The sequence below is a fragment of the Spermophilus citellus genome, assembly GCF_964194105.1.
Source record: "Spermophilus citellus genome assembly, contig: SCAFFOLD_36, whole genome shotgun sequence".
Lineage (NCBI taxonomy): Eukaryota > Metazoa > Chordata > Mammalia > Rodentia > Sciuridae > Spermophilus > Spermophilus citellus.
In genome coordinates this window covers 327,986-343,258 of record NW_027673039.1, presented here as the reverse complement: position 1 = coordinate 343,258, position 15,273 = coordinate 327,986, and positions in this window count along the sequence as shown.

The window sequence follows — 15,273 nt, the reverse complement described above, 5'->3', positions numbered from 1 at the left end:
TTAATTTCCATTTCTTGTTTAAAACTAAGTATTAACTGTCTTGATATGCATACCTGTTCTTTATCAAGTTTTGCAAAAAATGTTTTATTTCTTGTTCTTCTGAAAATTCTTGGTTTGGATTAGAAGCCATACCTGAAAAAATATTTAAAAAGTAAGTTATTGCACTTACAAAACTATGGTGAATATACTCTGCTAATATACAAAACGTTATCAAGGTGGGGGGGGGGATAGCCACAGAACAGTAGGATTCAAGGCCATTAATATTCAAGAAATATATAGAATTTACTACAATTTGCTGACAAAAGCAGTGAGAACCTTGAAAATCATCTTACCAATTTATAGCACCACAGATGAAGACAACATTCAAACTGAGTGATGTTATTACAATCACAGCCCTTCACTCCAACATATTTAAACTCCATCTGTGACTCAAATGTTGCAGAAAATAAATTTCTTATTTAGTTATTTTTTTATCTTTTGGGGGAGTATTTCTTAGGATTAAACACAGTGGTATTCTATCACTAAACTACATCCATAGACCTTTCTATGTTTATACTTTTTTTTGAGACAGTTTATTTCAACAATGCTGAAATTTATTTCAAACCAGCTTTCCACTGTCTTACATTTTCAATTATATGGAATTACATTTATATATCATTGCACATGACATGTGTTTGTTTACATTCTAACTTCAAAATATTTTACAAAATGACTAAAATGATCAAGTTTAACAGATTTTAAATAGAAAAATCCCAATGACAATAATAGCTCACACAAAGGATATAATCAACTCAATGGAACAAACAATTGAGAGTTGGAAAATTGATGTTGTTAATTATCTAATCAATGCCCAATAACTACTTGAAAGATATTTATTAAACAAAATAAAAATGTAGATAATTAAAAAAAATCACAAAAGAAACCTTCAGAAAAATTAAAAATTATATACTAGAAATATTCTTTAAAAAAGTCTCAGAATTGGGATACATTTTAACTGGTAGATTGCTTGCCTCACATGCAAAAGGCTGGGCTTGATCTTCAGCATAACCCGCCCCCCGCCCACACACACAGTCTCATAAATTAAAAATCTGAGGAAGAAAATATATCAATGTACAAAATTAATTAAAAGAAATAGGTAGTGCTGGACACAGTGGTGCATGACTTTAATTGGAGCATCTCGGGAGGCTAAGACAAGAGGATCACAAGTTCAAAGACAGACTCAGCAATGGTGAGGCACTAAGCACCTCAGTAAGACTCTGTCTCTAAATAAAATACAAAATAGTGCTGGTGATGTGACTCAATAGTTGAGTGCCCCTGAGTTCAGTTCCCTATAAATAAGTAAATAAAGTACAAAAGTTAATCAATTTATAATCAAACTTTTAAAACTCTTCAAGAAAAATTGATATAAAAAGATATCAAAAGATATAAAAAGAGAAATTTTATTTACAAAGATTTTTTTATGATTAACAGTTGATTTCTTTGCAGAAGACTTCCAGAAAGGAATTGGGATACATAGGTAGGAGTGTTGAAAGAAAAAGAAAATATGAACCTAGAATACTTTATCTACCAATACCATTATTTTGAATTTTGAAAATAAAATCCATCTTTCAAGATATGAAAATATTCAAAAATTGCTTTACTTCTTGACCTGCTGTAAAATAAATAATCAGTGGAATATTTCCAATAAAATAAATCTACACAACAGAAATCATATAAAATTTGAAAGCTTTTATGGAAAAGAAAAATATATACAAATATATATATTTTATTATACCTTCATTGTTGTACATAAAACATTTCATTCTACTATCGAATGTGGAAAACTAAAGCATACGAATTATCATAAATCTTTGTTAATTAGTATATATTAGAAAAGCAGGTGTGACATCAATAACAAATCATGGAAACACATATAAACACTGATTGTTTTAGGAAACCAAAATTAATTCAGATTAAAATGTAGTGCAAACTAAGTACTTTATTTTTTTCATTATTTTTTCTTTAGTTATACATGACAGTAGAATGTATCATCACATATCATATATTTATGAAATATAACAACCTATTCTTTTGGTAAAGTATGTGGAGTTAAATTAGTTGTATATTCATTTGAGAATATAAGAATATTATTTCCAATTTATTCTACTGTTTTTAAGCACTTAAATAATTCCAATGTAATGAAAAAATAAACATCAAAACTAAAAAAATAGAAAAAAAATACCAACGTAAAAATGTATGAACTACAAATTAAGGCATATTTTAATAGTAAAAAAAATATAAGAATTTAACAATACTTGAAAATTGTAGAAGTATGTTTTTTTCTCATCAGTAATTTAAGTATCAATAAACTATTTTGAAAAAAAAACTAATCAAAACACAATATGACTAACAAGATTAAACCTGAAAATATGTTAACTATGTCAGATGTAAATCTACAAAAGATATAAGGTCACAAAAAGACTAAAAACAAAAGGATAAAACAAATATTACACTCAAAATTATTGAAAATGTTTATATAAATAAGAGACAAAGTAGAATATTATATAAATATAAATATGGCAAATCCCTAGAATACAATCATAGTGAATATATTTGTAACTCAAATAATGTTTTTCAAATACAGAAAGAAAACACAGACAAAATTCAACATCTTAGAAAGCAACAAAGTAATAATAGGAGACATCAATCCACAATTAATGCAAAGAATAAAAAATAGCATTGCATTGTTACCCTGGGAATAAAAAATCTTTCAAAAAAGCATTAAAAGAAATATTCTCTATAGTCTATGGAATATTATTCCAAAGATATCAGGTTATAAGCACAAAACAAATGTTAACAGATATTACAATAATGATGTTGCATTCTAACATAATAAGTTGGAAATCAAAAGCAAAAGTCATATTTAAAATTTATCAATGAGTTTAAAGCCAAATTCAGCAAATAAGCAAGGCCCATAAGCAACTTATCTAGGCATTGTAACAAAAAGAAATAAAAAAACACCTGCCAGCCAGGTGTGATAACACACACTTGCAATTCAAGCAGCTTGGGAGTCTGAGACAGCAGAATTGTGAGTTCAAATCCAGCCTCATCAAAAGCAAGGTGCTAAGCAACTGAAGGAGACCATGTTTCTAAATGAAATACAAAATGGGGCTTGGGATGTAGCTCAGTGGGCAAGTACCCCTAAGGTCAATCCCCAGTACCCTTCCCAAAAAAAGGGTGTAGATGTGGCTCAGAAGTTAAACACATCTGCTACAGAAAAAAAAAAAAAAGCCTATAGCACCCAACGTAATCTTTGAAGTCCATGTAACACCAATCAAAAAAATCAATATTATTTTTGCATGTAGAAAATAAGTTATTTGAACAATTCTATGGAATACACTGGGTGCATATATAACTACACATATTAATTTAAAAATGCTTTCTTATATAAAATAATAAAAGTTACAATATTTTCTACATTTATGTTAATTTGAGGTTAAATGAGGAAGACATGAGTAATAAAACTGAAAGCATGTCAATTAGCCATCAACTTGATTGTCAAATCAAAATATTTTTACAGATCTATTCTCATTAAAACAACATTCAATAGAGATCAATGTGACAAGCCAATCAAATTACAATTCACATGACTACATGAAGGCAATTTGGAATGAAATATGAAGTTTTAAAACTTTACAAAGATAAGAAATTATATAACATCTACAATGATCAACTTGTAAGATAGTATATTAAGTGAAATAGTAATTCACATACATAAAAAAAATACCAGGTAATTCTATGTATGAAAGATATCTACTGTAGCCAAATATAGAGACCAAAAATAAGGGCATCATGGATGAAAAGGTGAGAAAAAGGAGCACTTGTTTAGAGGAAAAATAAACTTAGTTTATATGTGATACATAATTTCTAGAAACAAAATCTTAAAAAAAAAACAATTTAAATGGGCACTACTGACCAGTAAATTCAAAATATATAAGACTGTAAGTTCAGGAAAGTTACACAGTTACAGTTTTGATCACAATTAAAAATCTGACAAATACATAAAAGATAAACAGAATTGGAAACATCTCTATAGTACCTTTAAAATGATAAATTCTTACTCCTAGACAAAAGAACAGATTCATATACAGAGAGATAATGAATATGCCATTAAGTCTAGCTACTTGGAAGAAAGGCTGAGGCATTGAAATAAAATTTCATCATCAGCCACTTAACAAGAGTCTATTGTAAACTAAAAGTCTAAAAGGGGTGATGATATTATAAGAACCTCTGAGTTCAATCCGCAGTGTGTGTGTGTGTGTGTGTGTGTGTGTGTGTGTGTGTGTGTGGGCGCGCACGTAGATACATTACATGATTAAGCACAAGAACTGAGTATAAACAATCAAGGTACTATATAAAAATCATATATAAAAAGGAGTAATATTTATACATGTAAGTTAAAACATAGAAAACTTGATTGAAAATTGGGACATGGTTCATGTGCAGTTTAACTTCAACTAATGTTTTCCTAAAGTGACAAATCATGATAATTTCTATTCAATTATACCATACAGATATAGAAATAAAAACAATATCACTGATGTGAGAAAACCTAATGAACAACACCGAAGCTCTCTATAGAGTGAAACTAAAAACAAACAACCAACCAAACAAAACAAACCCCACAATAATTAGAAAAATGTAACCCACAAAATTCTGGACACTTGTATTACAATAGAAATATTTATTTTAACTTTTTTTGTAGTGATAGGTGGACAGAATGCATTCATTATATCTGTTTATTTTTATGTAGTGCTAAGGATCAAACACAGTACTTCACATATGTGAGGAAAGCCCTCTGCCAATAAACTACAGCCCCAGCTCTGAAAATTCTTCTTTAAACCACATCGATCAGCAATACTTACATAATCACTAGAATCAGGTTTTGTGAAATATTGCTATTCATTACATGGAGGAAAAATTTCACAGAATATCCAATATAAGCATTCATATAAAGCTCTGATGAGAAAATTTTGAATGAATAAATATTTAAATTATATTAAAGAATCTCTCCTATAATGGAAATATATTACAACGGTTTTACATAGAAATACTTAGAAATGAGAGAAATTTATAGGGATTCCCCCAAATACCAATAAATGTCAGGTTGTAGGTATCCTCACAGGCATTGTGGAATACTCTGTAGGGATTCTGATTGTGGAAATATACAGAGTAGCATTCCTCTGGCGAGCAAACTCCCAGAGGTAACAGGCACTCTGTTCCCCACCCTTAGAATGCCCTGCAATTTCCACAGGAACTATTAAAATAATAAAATACATGTGCAAATGTCAAGCTCTTATGGCAATTCCCAGCTTGAAAAAGCTCTGTAATGGAGTGTTATCAGCCTAAAACATGATCTCTGGCACACAGCTCCTGGGAATAAAGGAACTCTCTTTATAGATAAGCACAATGTTTCACTGAGCTTAAACCTGTCCACATAACAGTAAGTTTATACAATGGACTTTCTTGAGAGCTACACAAGACTCCTAACATCAGGAGTTAGTATATAACTGAGGAATAAGCTGCATAATGTTGCTAAGTTTCTAACCTGCCTAGAAATAAAAGGAACAATATATAGCAGTGATGCCAATGACCCAAATTAACCTATTGATATGAATAAAGCTTGGCAGCTTGGCCTCCTTGTCATTATGACACCTTTCCTGCCTCTTGTCTCTGGCAGAAGATACTCTATAAATTAAAAAATTAAATATTGATTTTTAGTTAGAAGTTCTGAATGAAATTTAGGCTCACCAATAAAGAGTAGGTTTCTACAGATCTCTAACATCACATCTCCATATAAAGTCTGCTGAGAAGGGTCCAGGCATTTCCATTCCTCTTCGGAAAAATCAATGACCACATCCCTTAATGTCAATGGCTCCTGAAATAAAAATGAGTAAATACATATCACATAAATCATATGATTAATGACATAGTATTTAATTTCATAAAAATTTTAATGAGAGTTAAAAGAGGTGGCTTTCACATATGGTAGTGAGGTCAACCATTAAATAAGATACATTTTTGTGGTGCTGGGGATTGAACCCAAGGCCTTGTGCATGAAAGGCAAGCACTCTAACAACTGAGCTATATCCCCAGCATCAATAATTCATTATAAGCAGTAAAATTGGTGGATCATTTTGGTATAATGAAACCCAGGGAGCAGCACATGTGAAACAAGACACTGAAGCAATAAAGTGGGAAAATGTCCAACATAATTCTAAAGGATAAATAATAGTTGCAATTAGTTATTGAATATTCAAAAGAAGCACAACCAGACAAAGCAATGATACTTGAGACATGCATAGCAAAATTATAAGTAATAACTATACTCATACAACAGTGGTCATCACAGTGTGTAGAAGACATAAGAGATCACTAAAGACACACCAAACTTTCAACAGTCCACATATTTATTTGAATGGTTATCTCCAAAGTTGTCTATCTTCTCATTATTTAAATATACCATAAATCTATACTGTATTTAAAAAATTGCTTTTACTTCTGCAGACCACAACATCACAATTCACTTCTAAAACAAAAGAATAAAATTTTTAACTATAAAACTATTACAAAACTCTTAGGTGCTTGGGTCAAATTGAATTACATGGCACAAAGTTATAACAAAATTAAAAATAAAAAAGCAAATCAAGTGAATAGACTGTTAATCTCTCAGTTCATAAGGAAACTGACACTTCAGGTTTAACATTCCCAAATTTGTAAAACCACTCTCACTGTGAAACTGTATCCTCAATTGGCTCATTTCAAAGTAGAAAGTGAGAGAATACTAAGCAGTTAAGAAAAAAATTCTGAAAGTTTCTGGCACCCTAAACCCTCTCTGACAGCATGGAAATACTCCTTTTCTCAAGGTCTCAATTATCACTAGTGAACCAATACATACATGAAGTTTGTTTAACATTCTGATCTGTGATGTCTTTCTTCTGAAAGAGCATTTTTTTTAATTAGAGTTTTAATCCAGGGGCACTCTACCCCTGAAATGCATTTCAAGAAGTTTTGATATTTTAAATTGTGATACATGGGCTTACAGATTTGCTTAGGATCTCTAAATTAATGAGTCTGGACTCAAATTTACTTTCTTCCTACCTCATTTTTTCCACATCACTATGATTACAGGTTTGTACCACCACTCCTGACTCTGCAACCACTTTTGATACCAAATGTGCAAACTTGCACAACAACCAATATTTCAACAACTAGTAGTTCAATAATTCTCATACCATCTAGTACAGATCCCACAAGTTTGGTGTTCACTACTATCAAATTTTACTAACTGAAGTGCCAGTTTCAAGCCCCAGAATAGAACAATATTTATATTTATGATTCACTTCCTATAAATTAGGGGTCTCTACATCTACTCACTCAAGTTACTTATTCTGATATAAAAGAACACACTTATGTATACCAGCATATTATAAATTATATAAATCTGAAACTTGAGAAATGAAACCTTGCATAGAACATAAAAAATATCAGAGGAATATGGGACACTTATATAGTGCATTTTAGGAAATAACTGGTTGAATTACCTCTAATTTTTATGTTCTGCTACAGAAGAGCCCCCTTCCCAATATGGTTTAGAAGATCCTCACTGTTTTAAATATGCTGATTCAGATACTCATTTTGAATATTCTCATTGTTTTTTATAAAAAAATATTTAATTGAACACTTTTACATTTAGGGGTAAGAACAAAATATTTGTTAAAAAAACAGGTTAGTATTCTCTAGGTAATTTCCTTTATGTGAAACCCTTAGAATATTGAGCCATCTCATGTCAGCCCAAACCAACATACACATAATTTTCTTAAAATTCCTAAGTGTTCATTGGCTTTAGGGTAAAGGATCCATTATTTGGAATTTTGATTTTTTTTTTTTTTTTGGTACAGGGGTATACTAAATCTAAGATATATTCTAGGCCTTTTAATTTTTTTTTTTTTTTGTGATTGTCTCTCACTAAGTTGCTACACTAAGTTTCAACTTTGATCTTTCTTCCTCAACCTCCAGGTTGTTGTGATTACTGGCATGTCCTAATATGCCCAAAAAGATATGAATGTTCCAACCTCCTTTGGTCCATTTTCTTTTCACCTTATTTATTGGCTATTTCTTCTAAAAAGAAACCCTTGACCGCCTAAGATTTTGGATGCATCCATATCTTATGTTTGATGAATTTGAAGTATTGCAATTTAGATTTAGAAAAACAAAAGCTGCTTATTACCTATCTCTGAATTTTTCTAATCTGAAATTCTAGAACTAGCTACACAGCAAGAAAAAAAATTATAGCCACAGATACAATAAAGATCTTAGTTAACCTTCAATGATGTTCTTTTACTGGCTCAAAAAATTACATTAGTTTGAATACAATTTTATTTGATATTGGCCTCTATCTTTTCTCTTTGGAAAATTTTTGAAATCTTTCAAATATTAGTGATAAATTGCATTCTGTAGGTAATAAAAATGTAGACTAAGTGAGACATGTCAATCCACCATCCTATTTACTTAAATATTTAGTTACCACCCCAAACTTGAGGCATTACATTATGTCTTTTAATTAGCATATAGTGAGTTTTTCCTTAAAGACATCTGCACAAACACACTAGGATATTTTTTTCTAAATCCTTGCTACAGCATATTCTCCTTTCAAATTCTGTGCCCTTATAATCAATCTTCCTTACATGAGTAGGACAAAATCATATTTGCCTTTCTCTTCTTTTACCAAATCAATAGATCTGAGCAGTAATGCATTCCTGGGGAGCTTAACCTAACATTTGGGGAATATAATATTGATATTCCAATATCTGATCTATTTAGATGAAATGTATAAAGGATATTCTTGTAATCTCTAGAGTATCTAGAGTATCCAGATAGTCCAACAAGTTGCTCCATTCCCTGGCCACAAGCTGCTGTGTAGGAAGAGAGGATCACACACGGGTTGGCATTCTCTAAGTAATTCAACAAACATAGAAATTGTGGGCACCTTAAGTCAGCTTCATGTAATTGTTACCTCATAGCCACTCAAAGACATGGCAGATACTGAAGAGACATCACACTCTAAAGTTTCTTAATGGGGCCCTCAACTTGTATATGCTTATGAAAGACAAATAAACAAAAGTTCAAAGATTTCTTATTTTAATATCAAGGGTAAAACTCATCAGTGCCTACACACTGAGCAACATTCACCTCCCCTTTATATTTTTTATTCTCAATATATTGATCCTCTTGTCTTCAGCCTATTAAAAAGCTGAGATTATGAACATGCATCTTCACACCTGGCATTAGGTATAAATACTTTTTAAAGAGTTTCATGTTAAAACCACATGTTCCTCTCATGTAAAAGTACAACCAAACACATGCACACACACACACACACACACACACACACACACACACACTCACTTTTTAAAATTCCATACAAAACTAAGAGAAAAAGATGACTTAAAACTCCATATAATTTGAAATGTTCCGGGAACAATACTTCATTATATACTGAATTAGCAGAGAAAATATGGCATTTAGGAAAATCATGCTTACCTACATTGGAAGATGCACTTTAAAAAGTGGGTGCCACCTGATAAGGAAAGAGAAACTGAAAACCCCTTGGACCACAGCTACTCTCAAATATGAATTATTTATATGAGTCAAAATTCTCATGTCCTGATCCCGTATATAACAACCACTCTGAAGGGGTGTAGGTAAGAAAGTACAGAACTGGTTTCAGGCCAGACAGAGGTCACCAATCTGGCACAGGACAAAAAGTAGAATTCTGACTGTAAACCACATTCTTAGGGCCAGACATGGCAGGATATTGAACTCTATCAAATTTAGACTAGGGTGAAAAGATTACAAAGGTGACCTCAGGAAAGTCCAGGTTCTCACAATTAGTTATAACTACTTTTACTCAGCCCATTCTTTTTAATTTTATAATGCCCAGCCCTGCAGACTTCTTATTTTTCAAATAATCTAGACCTTGAAAGTCAGAGGGAAAGGGCCTGTGACAGAGCCACACAGGCATCCAAAAACCTCGAGATGGTTAAAGAGATTTGCCTGAGACAGAGATGAATTGTCTCCCAGATTTTCAAGCCTAACCTCTATTCTTAGGTTTTTTTTTTTCTGATTCAATAATTATCATCTCAATCATTTTTTATTTTATAATTTTTACCTGAATAGAAAAAATACCATGCTTAGACCCCTGTACCTCTGAGTGTAAGGTGAATAATTTCAATTCAGGCTGTAAGACCCCAAATTAAAAAAAAATGTTAATTATATTCTTTCTCAGACAGAGCTTTCTAAGTGCAAGAATACCTGGCCATAAAAGGGGATATAAGTATTTAATGTTGAATATAATTTTATATCAACTATCAGTGACAATAATGACAATGACAGATTCACAAATGCAAATAATAGAGTGAGAATTACTTTACATTTTTGGATTTTATAACCTTCATACTCTGGCTAAATAAGGATTTTTGTTTGTTTGTGTGTTTTGTTCCAGAGATAGACCCCCAGGGATGCATTACTGAGGAACATCTCCAGTTGTTTTCAAAATCTATTTATTTATTTATTTATTTATTTATTTATTTATTTATTGCCAGAATCTCACTAAATCTTTGAGCCTGTCCCTAAGCTTGTGATTAACTTTCTTTAGTATCCTGACACCAGCATTACAGGTATGTAACAACACACCCAGCTCATGATTAGAAATTTTGAAGCAATTAGATTTTAGAAAAAGTAGACAATCTTCTACAGCATCATAGTTGGAAGAAATAAAATGATAAATATATGTGTAACTGAACTTTTAGTCTTTGGAAGGAAAACAAATAAAATAAATAATTATAAGTATGTATAAATAAATTTCTATAAATTCTTATAACATAAGTTATCACAAATAATTGGTACTTTATAATAATTTAAGTTATAAAATAATTAAATATTACATTATAATAAAATTCTGATTATAATTTCTAAGTAAATTTTTATATTTTTAACCAATATATCCATAATTTTATCATTCCAATATAGAAACAATGAAAATTGTTAGCTTATTACCTGTATTTTTCATTAAATTTTCAAATCTCACACTTCTTTCCACTTCTAATACTTCTCAATGTAGATCAACCACATTTCAAGAATTCATTAGCCACATGTGGCAAATGGCTGTCACATCACAAGTGTATATCTGAGTGCTGTGATTCCCTGAACTGTGGATAATTGAATGACTAAAACCCTCTTTTCTTATCAGAGGTGAAGAGACATGTCTTCCTTAACAATATTTCTCCTTTAAACTAAATGACAAAGAAATGGTATTTTTAGACCCAGGAGTGTGCTATAAGGTGAGAATTGCCTAAGGCAGGCCATTCTTCCAAAGTGATAACTATTAAAGTCAGTAGCTTTTTCATATATTAGACAGCAAATAAATGATGATTCAAATCCAGACGGAACTGTCCTCATGTCGTCCTATCTGTCGACACCTTGAAACTGAAATTTAGTTGTGAACAAAAAGATTAACTTTTTTTGTTTATTTTCCCATTGGGCCTTCATCCTAGTGATCCAGCTATGGTTGTCTGGTTTATTTTTTGTTGCAGAGTATGCTGTGAGTTAAAGTACTAATAACGTTTTTATGTCTACATGAATTTTGGCATTACTCAAAATAATTTTATACGACTTTCAACATTAAATCAAGAAAAATTCAGTGCTTCTTCGAAGCCTAAATCCATGCAGTTAACTTGAAATTAGCATGTTTTGAATTCTGGCTTCCTGTTTCCATTACATGTATTTAAGCTACTAAGTATTACAAAGCTGTCAAGTATCACAAACTACCAGCAAACTGACTAATTCATGATTCAAATGAGCAGTTTATGAGCAAGCCAAATATGGACTGGGTTTATCAGGGCTATTCTGATTTCAGCAGATACTTTAGAAGTGTAAGCTCAGCTATTCAACATGGTTACCCTGTTTCTGGAAGAGAGATGGCTGTCCACTGTGGTCTTTTCATTCTCATCCACATAGCCTCTTCTCCTTCATAAGCCTAATATGAACTACTTCTTGTTGAGATGATGGGATTTACAAAGACAAAAACAGGAAGAATTCAAGACACTTTAGATCAAAGCACAATACCAGTACATTTGCATATTCTCTCTCTTCTACTTGGTGTAATATACTAGCCATTTTCAAATTCACATATTGGCAAAGAGACACTACCTCTTGATAAGGACAGCTATAAAAGAGTATTGCCGGGCTGGGGATGTGGCTCAAGCGGTAGCGCGCTCGCCTGGCATGCGTGCGGTCCGGGTTCGATCCTCAGCACCACATACCAACAAAGATGTTGTGTCCGCCGAGAACTAAAAAATAAATATTAAAAATTCTCTCTCTCTCTCTCTCTCTCTCTCTCTCTCTCTCTCTCTCTCTCTCTCTTAAAAAAAAAGAGTATTGCCAATTGCTCGGATACAGGGAAGGATATGGAACTGGAGATATTTTTTGCCTTTTATGCTTTTTTTCTTTTCTTTCAGAGAACATTTTTTATGTTTATTCTAAATTAATAAAACTTTACAATGCCACAGGTACTAAAAGGCTATTCAGGGTTTAAACTCAGAATCACAACTGACTGCCTCAAGAATTCAGATTTTCCCCAGTTCACAATAATCATGAAACTTTTCTAGGGCTCTTGATTTAGTTCAGTTGAATGCAAAAGGCCCTGGGTTGAATTCCCAGCACACACACAAAAAAAAAATCATAAAATATTTTCTAGGAATTAAGAAATTGAAGAATTACACCTCTGCTATAGAAGCATAATTTTTTTAGGCTTCATATCCTTGAATATTTTTTCCTATTCAAACACTTTTAAGAACATTCAAGTGTGTGTGTGTGTGTGTGTGTGTGTGTGTGTGTGTGTGTCTGTTTAATAGGGAATAATTTGTGTAAATCAATCTGGACTATGTTTTGAAAATAAACCTAATTATTCATTTTTATTTTTCATCATGAGATAATAGTGAAAATGTGCATAACACACAGTGTATCTTCAACTTAGTTTACTCTTTTTTTGGTGTTCATAGTCTACTCATGATTTTTAATCTAGACTAACCCTAGACATTATTTTTATGAAAGAGTTTCTTAATATGAAAGCAAGAGAACAAGATAGGTCTACTGAATAAAATATTTCCTCCACAAAGAGTTTGACTAAACACCTGAGGATATATATATATATATATATATATATATATATATATATTCTTTTATTTTTTTCAACTTGGCAAATCTATTCTATATATACCCCACATGAAAGGCTGAAGTCGACAACTCCACACAGCACACAAGGAAACCACACAGAGCTAATGTGTTTTCAACTATGAACCACTGATTCCTAGTTCTGGCTAAAGTATACAGTTACCTGAAGGGCTCCTTAATTTCCAAAAATAAAAATAAATAAATATTGCATTAAAACAATGTAATCCATATCCCTGGAGAGAAATCCAAGCATTCGTGTCTTTGAAAGATATGAAATGAATTACTATGTGTAGCAAAACTAAAAACTACTACTTTAAATTAACATCTTTTGATGAATGAGTTGCAAAGATATATAAGATATATGCTCATGAGTGTGGCCACACAATTTCTCAGTATTTTTTGTTTGTGTGTTTTCTTTTAGCTATGAAATATACTTGTGATAACCAACTAACAATTAGAAAATCTTATTTTTGAATCAAAGTTCTGGAGATTATTGTTGATACGTGCTTAGTGTTATAGCATTATGTTTGAAGTGAGTGAGCACATTATGGCAGAAGCCCATGGCATACAGAAGCACCAGGTGTCAACAATTCCTTTGAAGTATATACTCTACAATGAACTAAACAATTCTAAATATGACTTATTTTTGTAAAGTTTCCACTAAATAAAACACCCTTGGGAATAAACCTTAAATACAGGGACTATTATGGGGAAGTTATCTAAATCAGAGCACCTGTATTGTGTTATTGATTTCCTCTATTGAGGATATCAATAACATAATTGATAGTCATTTTGCCAATTCAACTCAGTTAAAAAATACTGGGAATACATCAGGCACAGGGCATAGTTCTGAGTGCCTTGATTATGAACCACATCATTTTATCAAATAATTTAATTGGAGAGAATTATTTTTAAAGAAATGTTTTAAGCCATGTGTTGTGCTGCATGCCAATAATCCTAGCAATGAGGGTGCCTGATGATTTTGGAATGCAAGTTCAATGACAGAATTTGTAACATAGTATGGTGTCATTTCAAAGAAAAAAATATTATCAAAGTGAATATTTTACCAGTGGGGGAGGGAAAATATATATATATAATCTCCACTGGTGTATGGGGGGGTAGGTGTGTGCGTGTATATATATTTGGTGATACTTACATACATCCTCTGTACTGAGGGAAAAAATGAATAAAAAAATAATGTTTACCAAATTGTTGCTGAATTATATAAATAAATAAAGATATGCCATGGATAGAATGATAAAACATTAAAATAGAAAGGGAACTGATTTGATATTTGTAATAAATCATAAATTGTTGCTTGTATGATGAGAAACCTAATTATTTCACAAACACAACTTAAAATTTTCATTAAAGTATGATGCACATATAAAAGCACATAAAACATTTATGTAAAGATTCAAAAGTTATTCAAAAGTAAACACATTTTCAATCAGCCCTGCTCAGGAAAATCTAAATCAGTTTTTTCACCTACTATCCCAAAGAGCAAAAAGGTTCTTAGTAACTAGAATGGGAATGTTTTATTACATAAAAATAAAATGTATCTAAATAAAGTAAATATTTTACCAGTTACCCAGATTTAATACCTGCTTATCATGTGCCATTTTCATTTTTTTCTATGCTCCTACCCATTTCACAACATAGGCCAGCCTTCCTCCCTTTATATTTATTTTTGGTGGGGTCATATGTACATGTCTTGAATGTCATAGAAATATATTATATAGTTTTAACAAATAGAATGATAAAAACCTTCACTGCTTTTAAGCACAGAATATTTACATAATCACCCACCCAAAAAAACATTTTCTTTTACATGTAACTTTTTTTTCCCCAGAAGGATGTTACTGTAATGGATTATAAAAACTATAATTTTATTTTGCCTGGCATAATGCCATATAATTTAAATACAGCTGCTGTAATAGTCAATAAGCATGTGTACATCAGTAAAGTGTTCCTTTCAACATTGAAATTGTTCATTTCAAC